Here is a 13487-nt window from a genome sequence, read left to right as displayed (position 1 = left end):
AATAAATAACTCCCATCTGCTGTCTTCTGCTGCCATTGGTTCAATGTCCTACAAGGTAGCTGCAGCTACCAGGTTGTGCAGCTAGTGCTGTAACAGGTTTCTAGGACCAAAATTACAGTTATTTTTTTCAAAACTTCATTTTTCCTTGTGCAGCTATAAATTCATCTTATGAAATACAAATCACTGTGAAAACAGGCAATAAATGACTTTCTGTCTAGCAGTTAAGTTTTCATTAAAAAATAGGGCAAAAATCTTATTGTTAGATGGGTTAGAGGTGGAGGGAGACTATGCTGTATCTTAGTTACAATAAATAGATATATCTAAATTTAAGAATCTCCAGGGACAGCTAGATTCAGGTTTGTAATAAGAATATTTTTTAAAGGAGTGGTACAATGGTCGATTGTGATACCCCCTAATTGCATTCTTAAGGGTCAGTTTGGCATGCTTCTGGTTGAATTATGTGGGCTTTTCCATGCAGATGCAGCTAAGTTCCAGTTAAAATTTGGGGACAGAAGTTGTTCTAATTTATTTTGTGCTTTTTCAAATCATAACAATATTTGCTTCATCAAAAATCAAATGCTTAATCCCTCTTTCTAGAAAATATGTGAATTCTTACACCAATCAGTCCATGTGGGTAATCTTCAAGTTTTACACATTTTTACTAAATTAAAATCCGCCTGTACTGCATTTGGCTCTCAAATGTCCCATCAGCTGAAATGTAATTTGCTTAAAATAGTTAAGGTCACATTAAATGTTTAAACTTGGTGGCCCATTCTCTGACACACTGTGCAATTTAGACTCCTGCACACACTCCACAAAGACAGCATGGTGTTTCTTGTACTTGAGTTTTGTATCAAAGACCAAAGATTGCTTAAAGTAAATTAGCATGACCTTACGATCAGTTGAGTTATGTGCTACTAAGTTGGATGTTTGAGCATGCAGCATACATCACTGAATTAAAGATCTGTTTTTAACTGTTGTCCTCTTCTAATGAGGCCATTAAAATGGAACACAGGGATATGGAGCAGAATAGAAAATAACAGGCCATCAATCTGCTACTTCTTGAGACAGACATAAGTTGAAGTTACAAAAAGTGTTTCAAAGCAATGCTAGCCACACTGCGCTTTGATTGGCACAGGAGCCAGAAACAAGTAAAAAAAGTTTTTGTGGACTTGAAATAGTCATCAAAAGAAATTCATTTGGTATCAAATCAGTTTGATACCAAATCATGCATCCTCATTGCCTAAATAGATGAAAATGCAAGAGCTATTTATTTTTTTTTAAAGCTACACTATTAAAAAAAGGAGATAATAAAAGACTAAAAACAGTACAAAAACAGTTCAGAAAAATATAATCTTACAACATAAGTAAGTGTCGGGGCAGAATTTAGACTGCTAACGTGTGGAGTTAAGTTTGTGGCAGAGGAACAGTTTTACAAGGTGCCAGTTTACTTGATGCTGCTGTTTCCCTAGCTGATAATTGATGCTGAAGATGTGTCCAGCCTACAGCCTCTCCCAGAAAGCTTTGTTATGACTCCGTACCTCGGACCAAGCTCACCAGTCCTTGTTTGGGATGTCTAGGGCAAATTTGAGCGCATGCCAGAGAACTCTTTTCTAGCAGTATATTTCTGTGAGCCAGGCTCCAAATGAACCACAAGCAACGTCACTGAACAAGCAATATGGTCCGGGCAACGTTCATGTCTCAGTGCAGACTACAGAAGTGAGGCAGTTTCCTGTGGTCGTGAGCAGCTCCAGAGCATCTTGAAAGCACTGGACTCTACAGGTGGAGGCTGAGGAAGTGTGTTGCAAAGGTAACGCTGTTTAGACACACTTTCAACATGTGCAGAGCAGCACAGATCTTGGAAGGATGCTAGTGCTAAGCTGTTCCACATGCATGGAGTTTATGCAACCTGGAAAGGCTTCATGATTTACCCTGCTCCCCTGTTGCAAGGGCAGAACATAGTGATGGGATATAGTTTTTACTGAAACCATCAAGCACATGTCAGAGAATGGAGATATAAATAAAATATTTATATGTGTGTGTGTGTGTATATAGATATATATATTATTGATCCATTTCCCCGTTCTGTCTGGATGTATTGGGGCAATAACTTGTATCTGTTCTCCACCAGCACTTGGGAGCATTTTCCTTTAAAGAGATAGATTATTTAGAATATGTGAAAAGTGATCTTTCTTAGCATGAAAATCTGTATTTCCTTTCCCTCCTCTCTGCAAAGACTGACACCAAACTTAAAAGAGCTGGGATGAGATTCAGCCTAAAAGAGGTGTGAAGATTTTATAACACCACAAGCAAATTAGACACTTCACATAATCATATTTCTGTTTTGAAGGTCTGAAACGAATCTGGAAGCCAGCGAAGATATAGGGGAAATGAAGGTCCCCTGTTTTTAAGCTCAGCACAGAATCATTTTTGGTCTCTTGATTTGTACTGTTTAATATACTATATCTTTGCTAACAGCTTTACTGCAGTCACACCTCTGCTTGACTTCATGTCTACAAGGAAATCTCAGACTGAAAATAATCCTTATCCCTCTTTGGAGATGTACAACATAAAATTATAATTAAATCCTCAAAATTTATGTCCAATTTTAATAGGTCTTTCCTGTTCAGCAGACTTTTATAACATAACTAGTTCCACAGTGTTAGTAATTTACCCTGGACTTTTTTATTTATTTATTAACAACTTTCATTTTATCTTCTCATATTATTTCCCTAATGTAGGTACAGTTATGGCACATTTCACATAATCTGAAATTTATGAAATGGTAGTACATTTCCTTCTCAGTCCATCAATTTTTACTTCTCTACAAAAGTTAATTTATACATCTCCCTAAGATTTCTATTTAAGCTATTTTGCTGGAAAATCCCACAGAGATCTGATAACCTACTGCCTGGCTCTAGGCTAAAAACAGAAGAGGAACAAAGAAAACAAAGTGTCAGGACTTCATGCAGTTGTGCTGAAAGCAACAGTGTGGTAAACATTGATAATGAAAAAGTTGTGCAAGAGGTAGGTTGAGTAGCAGGCATCGCTTATATGAAAAACTTGCACAGATTGATTAAAGCCCCTGGGCTAGCACTTACTTTGGTTTTAAGGACTCAGCCTAATCAGAGAAGGTGGCCAATTCAGATATAATGCTGGAAGTACTCATCTAAAAAATAGGTTCCACATGGAGTTACAGCAGCAGAGTGCAAATAACAATCATGGAGTAATCAACATGCTTCCAAATTTCAGCTTGCTAAAAGACTTGAGACTTCTCTCTAGTCAGGCAAAAATGATTCAAAAGCATGAACCACTGCAGAGGCTGAACCGTTGCAAATAGTTTTTTCATCAGTAGGAAGCTCTCTGAATATTAATGATCCACATCTGCTCCTTCCAACTGGTGCTGTAAATGCTTGAATTACTTCAGTAGATATGACAAGATCGTTTTGAAACAAATTAAATGAATTGCAATTGAAAGCTGTTACACAGGAGAAAATAGGTTGAAAGCCTCTGATGATACTTATGTTTAACAAGGAGTTATTTCCACTGTGTTTTACCCAAAGCCAGGCTATACCAGAAACAGTTTCAGGAAACAGTTTTCAGGAAAGTTATTTTTAACCACTGCATAAAGATTCCAGTCTTACTCATATTATTTTGAGGAAGCTCCAGTTTAGAGTTATGTTATCATTTTAAGGGCTGTTAGCTGTTAATTAGCTGAGCTGTGGCTTTAAACTTTTCCTAGTGACACCAGTTGCCTGGAATCTACATCCTGGTGTTCTTTGTATTTCAGACCAGTTAGAAAAGTGTAAATGGATGGGATATTCTTGTGCTGGCCTTAATTTTCTTGTTGTTCAAACTGGATGACCTACTGAAGTGAACTGTAGCCCTCTCCTTACCGAATCTCCTTCAAAATTAAAGAGATTAAAATACATATATGAACTAAACGTATCTTGAAAGTGAAGAGAAAATAAAAAGTTAAATGAAAACCTACTGCCTGCCATATGGGCTTTATAAATCTCATATTTTTGATGACCTGCAGGTTAGTAACTCATATGCCTTCCCAGATGTAAAAACATAACAGGTATGGCATCTTTTTGCATACACTGTAGAAAGACCAGGTATATAAGTACCTGCGCACCAACATAATAGCATTAGTTGAAGGCAACTTGAAATTACTATCACCTGATTTTATTATTGAAGTGCATATATATCTATAGCTTGATTTGGGTCTTTCTTAAAATGAAATGATCATTTGTCAAAACTCAGTTTCTGGTTTTCAGGAAGCATTAGCTTTAGCCTTAATTCCAAAGGGGGAATTTCAAAATCTCACCTGGAATAGTCCAAAATGTTTTCTGCATGTTTAGGGGGTTTACATGCCCATAACTTCATGGCAGCAACAGTGCTGTATAACACACACTACTCTGGCTGCCGTATTGAGTCACAAGTTGAAATATTCTGCTTTTTACAAAGTCATTAAGAGCTGCTAAGCATTAATCGATTAGAAGATAGTGTTTAGAAGGTGCTCCAAAGCACTTCCTACTTGTGTTAAAGGCAATTCAACATGGAATCTGAAATGTTACATATAGCTGATTTTCATTCTAATATATCAAACTGAGCTTTATTATTTAATCATTTTTATTTTATTTTAAATAACTTAACCATATCAAGTGTACTTTGCCAATGATATAAATGATCCTCCTATTAGGGTTTAAAGAGCCAAGCTGAATTCTTTCTTTTTCCGCTTTCCATGCCAGAAGTAAAAAGCCTGCAGGCCTCATTACAGCCTCTGTGCAGTTGTTTTCTGTGTTTACTAGGTCCTAATCATTACTCTGTACAAACAAACTTATTGACTGCACAAAGTGGCTACATAAACAGACTTTGCAAAATGCAGCTGCACGTGTCAAGAAAATCGAAGCTAGAGCTTTGCCCAGTCTCTCAATTTCTGGTTTGCCAATGCAGCATAAGATAGACTAGAAATATTATTTGCCCATATTTAATAAATGGGCTGGATTTCTTGACTTTAACTCTTCATAATTTCCCTCTCTAAAAATGAGAGTTATATTTACATATTAGAGAATGAAGTCTGATTCCAAGAGGAATATTCTGATTGGCTTCTGTGATAAAAAAAACACGTAAAAAATTTTCCTGTGCTGAGTCCAGCTGCTCAGCTGAGCAGTTTATTAAACATAATCATCTCAGTTTACAAGAATGTCTGTCCTGTGATTGCAGTAAAGCTTGTTGATTTTGATCAAAAAATCCTGACAGTTTGCACAAAGATGTTAACCATTCCTTCAGTAGTTTACTTTAATTTTTCTGATCAGAGAAATATTGCTCTTGCCTAGTTGACCAGTGTTCCTGGTTCATATTATATGATAACATGAACTAATCTTGTAGTTGTTGCAAAGCAGGATGTATAACTAAGTGTATTAACAAACACAAGGCTTTCGGGCTCAAAATAGAAGTCTAAACATGATCTGAAGCTAATTCTAGCCTTTCTACCACTCTTTTGAAAGAGCACATTTTCAACTATTTTGCAGTGAGGAAGACTATTGAGATACTCTATCATGGAACTACATCCAGAAACCAGGACGAGGCCACACTGGGAGTGTGAGGGATCATCTGAAGGAAAATTACCTGATTAAGGATCAAATACTAGATTTTAAGAGATAGGATAAATGGATATATACGCAGACAACTCTGACTTCAGTATAGTTTCCCTGATCAAATATTAGCATGTGAATTCTACCTTAACATTTTCATCGCTGCAGTGTATTCCCAGCAGCTTTTAGCTAGTGGACTCCAACTCCAGTTTCATTCATGACTCCTTCTTTTTCTTTTTTTTAAAGTGTATAATATTTGCAAATAATATATACTTTTCTTTTTAGCTGGGGGATGAAGAAGGGAAAAAAGGGAGTGAAGGAAGATCCAAGACTTTAGTTGGTTAGTTTATATTTAACCCCAGCTTGTTTTGTGGTTACTCATTTCCTGCTCCCCTACCTTCAGGATATGCTGTATATCCTTTCCTACCTTTCCTCTTTTCATACTAATTTCATTTCCTAGTCTTCTGTCAATTACTTGAAAAGATGACTTAACTCTCACTTTTAAAGGCAAGATGGCCATTTTATTTGTAGGCAAGACGAGTCACTGTGCTCTCAGTACCCCTGATTTATTAACATGGTTTAGCTGTAGCAAAAAGCATTTGACACATTCCTAATGCAGCAGGCAGTTATTGTGTTCATTGCTGCATTAACATGCATAAATAAGACTGTAACAGGACTAAGTGAAAAGGAGGGTTTGGTTTATTTTATTTATAATTTATAAATACGAATAAATACAAATAGGTGGGGGGGGGTCTTTTTTTTTCTTAAAGGGTAGAATAGACCAGAAGCATGAAAATCTAACGAGGGAAAGGCACACAGGGCTCTTCTGCTGCTCACCCACCATCCGGACCATGCACACAAACATCCCCCATCACATGGTGTAACACACAGCTGTGTTCCACCACAGGACTAGAAAAACATGTTCCTATCACCTCTACTTCTCTTATGCTCCTGTCATTTTCATCCCAAGGCCTTTCAAGGAAGATAGTAGGCCATGGCCAAGATGAGTTGTTCTAAGGGACAGTTGCTCTAAGGCTGGCCATCCTAGAGTAAGCATGGCACAAGATGCAGAAGAACCAGAAAAGTTTAATAAATGAAGAAGGTAACATGCCTATATCATGATGAAGTGTTTTCCAATTTTTTTATTAGAAAAAGGCTATTGTTAAGGAGGAGCATATAAAGATGGAATAAATCCCCGAACAGTAGAAAATTCCAGGCAGACACAAGAACTAATGTCATTCTTGTACTCAGGAAGGAAAATCAGTTCCACTGCAATAAGCCTTACCATGCCCAGGCCAACCTGCAGAGGTTTGATATAATGCAGCGTTCACTAGTAAAGGCTGGCAGCATAAAACTAGCAGAGCTTTAGCCTGAGTGTTTCATCAAACAAACCTAATGATAATGGAAGTAAAATACTTGACGCCTCAGAGGCCTTTGCAGACCTATCTAGCAAAGAGATCTCCGCAACGGCCTTTGGTATGACTCAGTTATTGAAGGAACGTATTGTTTGTAAAAGCACGTACTCTCTGTATCATTAGGGCTTCCTTTCCTGAAGTAATTCACTCCCTGTTGTCACTTACCACATCCTACTTATCCACTGTAGCTCTGGGAAGGACAAGTCCTATAACCCAAAGGTATATCAGCTCCATGACCGCCCCACTTGGCAGAGTTTGTATCAGCAGGGTCTGTCTCTCTGCTGTTCTGTGTTGGTAGTAATAAAATTTCTGCTCTGACCTGAACCTAAATTATATATCAGTTATTCTGTCACAAGATGCTCTTTGTGAAGGTTATCATTTTGTTTCAGAAACAGCATATGTATTTTCATATAATATATAACTTAATACTACACAAAATTCTCATTAAAATACAACTGTAATGCAAGGTATATCTGCTAACTCTCACACATCTCAAAAAAAAGGTCCATTTTCGCAAAGATCAGTTATATGCCCAAAACTATATAATGCTTTTATCCATTGCATGAAACTATAAAATCACTGATGATCAGGTTTGTGTATGTAATAAAGACTGGTCAAACAGTAAATAATGATGTAGATTACTATTTACCAGGAGCAAGTCAAATAAAATACATTCTAAGAAAGCCAAATGCAAAGTTATGCACCTAGGATGCATAACTAGGTATAACTATGCAACTAGGATGCATAAGGGAGGTCGCTGTTACAGAATAGGGAGTTGTGATTTTGCTCAGGCTGTAATCTCTCCTTAAATAATACTAATTTCCTCTTAGGGAGAATTTGCAAAGTATCCTTTTCTCTTTTCTCTACTCCTACCAGTCTCTTCCTTATTCAAATGGGTGAATCAGTCATCCTAGATCCCTTTTGTCACTCAACAACCTAGAACAGCAAATTTGTTGGGGGTTTTAGAATTTTTTGTGCGAGTGTGAATGAGTTCTTATTTTTTTCTCTAAGTTAGGCCTTATATATTGATCTGTAGCAGAAATGTTTTAAAAATATATCACAATACCGCTGCAAAGCCATCATTACAATCTCCCTTTATAGAGTGCTCCTCCACAAATGCTGGAGAACCTGTTGCAACCCACGCAATTCAGATTTTGTGACGGAGTCTGGCTGATCTGCCTTAAAAGAAATAAGAACTAAAATGAGAAAAGGGTGGGTGTCTTTAGTGGAAAAGAAAAGGAAAAAAACAAGCAAACAAAAATGACAAAACTGTCTACATCCTGCTCCCATGTTTATACCACATTCCTGCTAAAGCACCATCCCTGCAAAGGAAACTGCATGTTCTGCCTGCATTTCCTATATCTTACAGGTGATTCATATTCTTTATTCACTTCCCATTGATGTTTCACCTCAAGTTTGCAAGACTGTAAGGCCAAATATCACTTAGTCGTATTTAATAAGAGACATTCTTTTACACCTCATTGTATTTTACCAATTTAATGGAAGCTTTTCATACTAATGTAAAAATAAATCCTCGGGGATAAAACTCTACTGTTTCCAATAGCCATTTTAGTATGAGATGGCCTTATTCTACAGTGATATATTATTATTCTTGCAGATAGGCTTTTCTGTTAATGTACAACAGGATGTTCTTCCCCTTTCTTCTCCTAGGTTAGTACAGCTTGCAACCGTACTTTGATGCATCTGTTCACACTATAATAATTTTTTTAAAGCTAAACTGGTTCCAAACTAAGAATCTTCTTGAGGCATAAAAAGCAATTTAACTGTGTTTTAGGGTGTTTCTTTGTCCTTTTTATGTTTTTCTTGATGACCTCCTTTCTCCATAAAAGCAATGAAAGCTTCTATATTCTTGGAAAAATTCAGATTAACTTTTCCATTCCCTCACCAGATACCCAAGGAACTTCATCTTCAAGAAATCCAGCACACATCTGGCGGTTAATAGTTGAGATGGCTTTTTCTATCTTGTCTTGTAGGAACTTCTAAATGATTCAAGCAGCTCTTTCAGTGGGGCTCTAGGGGAATGCTATGACTCAAACATGCTGCTTGTTTTGGACCCAAGCAGTGGATCCCTGAAATAACTGGATTTGTGCACAGATCTTTTGTGCTCTTTTGTGAAAGAGCTCTTTTGTGAAATCCAGTGCTTGATATTTTAACAAGTATAATAATTCACCTCCAAGGGACCTTAGCATACACTGAAACAGCCTCAATCTCCTGGACTCCAAAGCCAAGTTTCCCCATGGCCACCACATAGAGTATTAGATGGCTCAGTAACTTCCACTATAAACTTTGATTTCATCTTTTGCTCCACTTTGGAGTTCAGCTGTTGTGCAGTTCTTTGGAAAGCACATGATAATCAGTATCAATAACCTGCTGGATAATACCAGCCCTTCCTCACTTGACAAAAATGGCCAGAGGAACATAGCAGCCAAGTTCAGATGCCAGCTGCTTCCTCCTTTAATAGTGTCCTGCGTTGTGTACATGTTTTAATCTGGTAGACACTACCTCTACTGAGCTTGATTCAGGGAAAATAGCCAATTCTAGCTTTCAGATACTATCTTTCAATAGTAGTTTTAACACATGTCTGTGAAAGATATTTCTCCTTTTATCTAGCAGGTCAATATAACAACTCACTGACCCTCCTTGCCTGCTGCAGCAAATGTTCCTTACTATTTTGTAAAGGGTGAGGGTAACCAAACACTACCCTGCCCCATGTTTTGCTAGGCTCACTCCTCCACTGAGTCATCTAACTTACATCACATCTAGATTTTTTTTTTTGGTGAGGTGAGAAGTGTCTGCAGGCTTTCTCCTTCACTTTATGATGAATCCATTATACTAGAAGAATCTGAAGTCCCTTCCTCTGGTTTTCCTAGTCAGATCTAATATGTCATCAAGCTATTGTGTATATACAAGTGAAGCAAAACCCAGTGAAGTTCAGTGGACTCAGAAGTTTGTAGGATTCAGAAAATGCTAATAAAAGATAAAGTAACAACCTATCTGTGTGCACGGAATCTGAATGCAAATATTTTTGTAGTATTCCTGTGAGGGACTGATTCATTTGCTACACCAGTCCATCTGCCTGAGGATGATAAGAGGTCATTTGAATGGCCTTGATCTCTTCGAAGTTGATAAAACTACATTAGCAGAGATGCTTGGAAATTGGTTTGTGATCCGCCACTCACTCCTTTGGGATATACACAGAACTACAGAGTTTAACCAGTTCTTCTGCAGTCCTTTTGACAGTGGCACTATGTAAAGAACTGCTCCTGATTGCGGGTCATATGTCAGAGATAACTACTGTATGTTTCCCTGTGAGCTCCCTTCCTGCAGATTCACGATAGCTTTTTCAGTTCTTACAAATATCTATGATAGGCATGAGAATCCCCAGATGCTTGGTCTGGGAGCTATCCCTGGGCAAAACGGAGTAGGTTGATGTGGAGGACTGGCTTGAGGGCAGAGGTCATGTGAAGATTGAACAAATAAAGGAAGCAGAACTAAGTGCATATCGCACACAGTTGATGTGAGCCAAGTCCCGTACGAGAGTAAAAACAGCCAGAGCCAAGGACACATTGTCCTTGGCTCCAAGGTGTTATCAATGATTAGTCCTGGGAACTTGCGGGTGATGTAATGCAGAAGTTGCTGGGTAAACCAAATTGCTGTTACCAATAAGGAGCTCAGCTTTTGCAATATGTATGAGCCTGATTAGTCCTGTGCTATATAAAGAAAGACCACACCTAATAAAGTTGAAGTACGCTGATCACTCATATTGAGCGTCTGGGTCTTCCCTCCGTCGGCTCCTCCCGTGCAAGTTTCCAACAAATGGCGCCCGAACAGGGACCCTGCCGGTCAGGGACTCGGTGATTAAAAACTCAGGAGTCGACAGAGTGCTAGAGACAGCTGGTCCTGCTGTGCTAAAGGTGACGAGACACAAAAGGGGGTCTACGTGCCAGAGCTACAGAGGAGGTGGAGAGGACACAAACAAAGGGGGTCCGTGCCCAGGACGAGACGGGGTCCTGCCAGAAAGTCTCGCCGCAGGTCTTGCAAAGGTTGCAACGGTAAGTGAGTAACCACGGCGCGACAAGCGGCTTATTATTTATTAAGATGCTTTTTAGAAAAGCGAGGTACTCAAGGAATAGAATGTCATAAGGAACTCCCAGGGCTATTAGCTTACGGAGTGGCTAAGGGGTGTTTTGTTAACCCAGATACCATGTTCGAACAAACTGAATGGAAAAAATTTGGGGACAAGTTGTTTGATGAAGTAATAAGTGACAACAAGACAGCAAAAAAGCTGATGAAGCCGTGGAGGGCAGTTACTAATGCTCTCGCACCTCAAAGAAAAAAAAAAAAAAAAAAAAGAAAAGAAAAAAAAAAGAAAAGAAAAAAAAAGGAAAAAAAAGGAAAAAAAAGAAAAAAAAAGAAAAAAAAACAAAAAAAACCCCAAAAAACAAACAAACAAAAAAAAGAAAGTAGCTGTCGCCGCCGCGGAGCGTTTGGGAAGCCCCGATGGGTTCAAGGAACCCCCGCATGCAGAGGTGTCCCCTGTGTCCCCATACCCATCACCCCCCTCGAACCTTTACTATTGCCCAGGGAGGGTCTGGGAACACAGGCCTGCCAAAAGGAGCAACATTGACCATGCGGCAGATCCCCCCTCCTCCCTCAGCGCCTCCCCCCCCCTCTCCCTCCCCCCCCTCTCTCCCTCCCCCCCCCTCCCTCCCCCCCTCTCTCCCCCCCCTCCCTCCCCCCCTCTCTCCCCCCCTCTCTCCCCCCCCCTCCCCCCCCCTCTCCCCCCCTCTCTCTCTCCCCCCCTCTCTCTCTTCCCCCCTCTCTCTCTCCCCCCCCCTCTCCCCCCCCCCTTTTTCTCCTCTCCTCCTTCTCCTCTTCCTTTGGCCACAGTTATCTGAGGACACCCATCTCAGGCTATCAATGTGAAATAAGTTTTTCTCTATGATATTAATGGTCAGAAACCACTAATAAAAGCAGTTTGAAAAAGAAAAAAAAAAAAAAGAAAAAAAAAAAAATTCGGGAATAAAGGGGGAACCAACCCAACAGATGTTGGACTATATTTGGGGGACAAATATATTGTTGCCGGGGGACATACGCAGCATAATGAAGTTAATACTAACACAGCATCAGCAGCTGCTGTTTAACGCGCATTGGCACGCAGTATGCCAGGAAGCGGTAGCTGTTATAAGGGCTCCAGGGGACCCGTTGTATGGAGTAACGTTAGATGAGTTGATGGGGATAGGCGCGTATTTCCGCTTAGAAGCGCAGGCCCTGCTGGGACCAGATAAAGCTAAAGAATCAATGAAACTAGCAAGGCGGGCGCTTGATCAATTAAAGGAGCCAGGGGGTATCCCATCTTATATGGGAATAAAGCAGGGCCGGGAAGAGCCTTTCGGCTTATTTATTGACAGAGTAGCCAATGCTATACAAGCAGCAGGGGTACCAGATTATCTGAAAGGGACTATCTTGAAACAATGTGCAATACAGAATAGTAACCCTTCAACGCGTAGTATTTTAGCCACGCTCCCGGGAACATGGACTATTGAGGAGGGGCTAGAAAGAATGGCGCAGGTACCTGTAGGACCGCAAGCTATGCTAGTAGAGGCGGTGAGACAATTAGGAGAGAGCATGAGAGAGCAAGCACAGGCGTTGCGGGATAATATGCAACAGAATCAAAGTCAGGTATTCGCTGCCCTTGCTCCTTTGCAAAATCCCGGCGGAAATACCCCCCCCCGATCGACGATCGGCACACTGCTACCGATGCGGCATTGTTGGCCATCTTCGCAGAGAATGCCAAGCTAGTAGAGTATGGTGTCCCAACTGCAAAAGCAGCAAACATGATGGAGCGGCTTGCTGGAAGGCTGGTTCGGGAAACGCCCGGAGAAGCGGGACGAGCCGCCCCGCGACGACACAAAAGGCGGCCTTCACCACAACAACTCAGCAACCCCCGCAGTTAACACAACCACCTCAGCCGGCGCCCAGCTCCACTCCGAACGCCATGAACCCCTTTGTCTTCGACCAGCCACCAGAGGGAGTCTCGGACTGGACTTGGCAACAGCAGTAGACGCCACCTTATTGGATACAAAGCCAACAAGAATCCGGACGAATGTCTACGGACCAGTAATTATTAATCATCATGAGCCAGTAGGTGCCTTACTGATTGGAAGATCGTCCGCTACAATGAAAGGATTACAAGTTTTGACAGGATTGATCGACAAGGACTATTTCGGGGAAGTACAAATTGTGGTTTCAGCAATGTTTCCACCTATGCACATACCGCAAGGATCGAGAATAGCCCAGCTTATTCCGCTTCCCCACCTGACTGTAGGGGTGGCACCAGCGAAAGAGCAACCACGAGGCTATGGTGCTTTTGGTTCCACTGGAAGTGCAGTATTACTGACTGTCGGAATGCATCAAAGGCCCCGACAAACCGTGACTGTAAAGTATAAAG

Source organism: Dromaius novaehollandiae, chromosome W, assembly GCF_036370855.1.
Source record: "Dromaius novaehollandiae isolate bDroNov1 chromosome W, bDroNov1.hap1, whole genome shotgun sequence".
Taxonomy (NCBI): Eukaryota; Metazoa; Chordata; class Aves; order Casuariiformes; family Dromaiidae; genus Dromaius; species Dromaius novaehollandiae.
The sequence above is the reverse complement of the archived record's forward strand: the minus strand, read 5'-3'. Positions refer to the sequence as shown.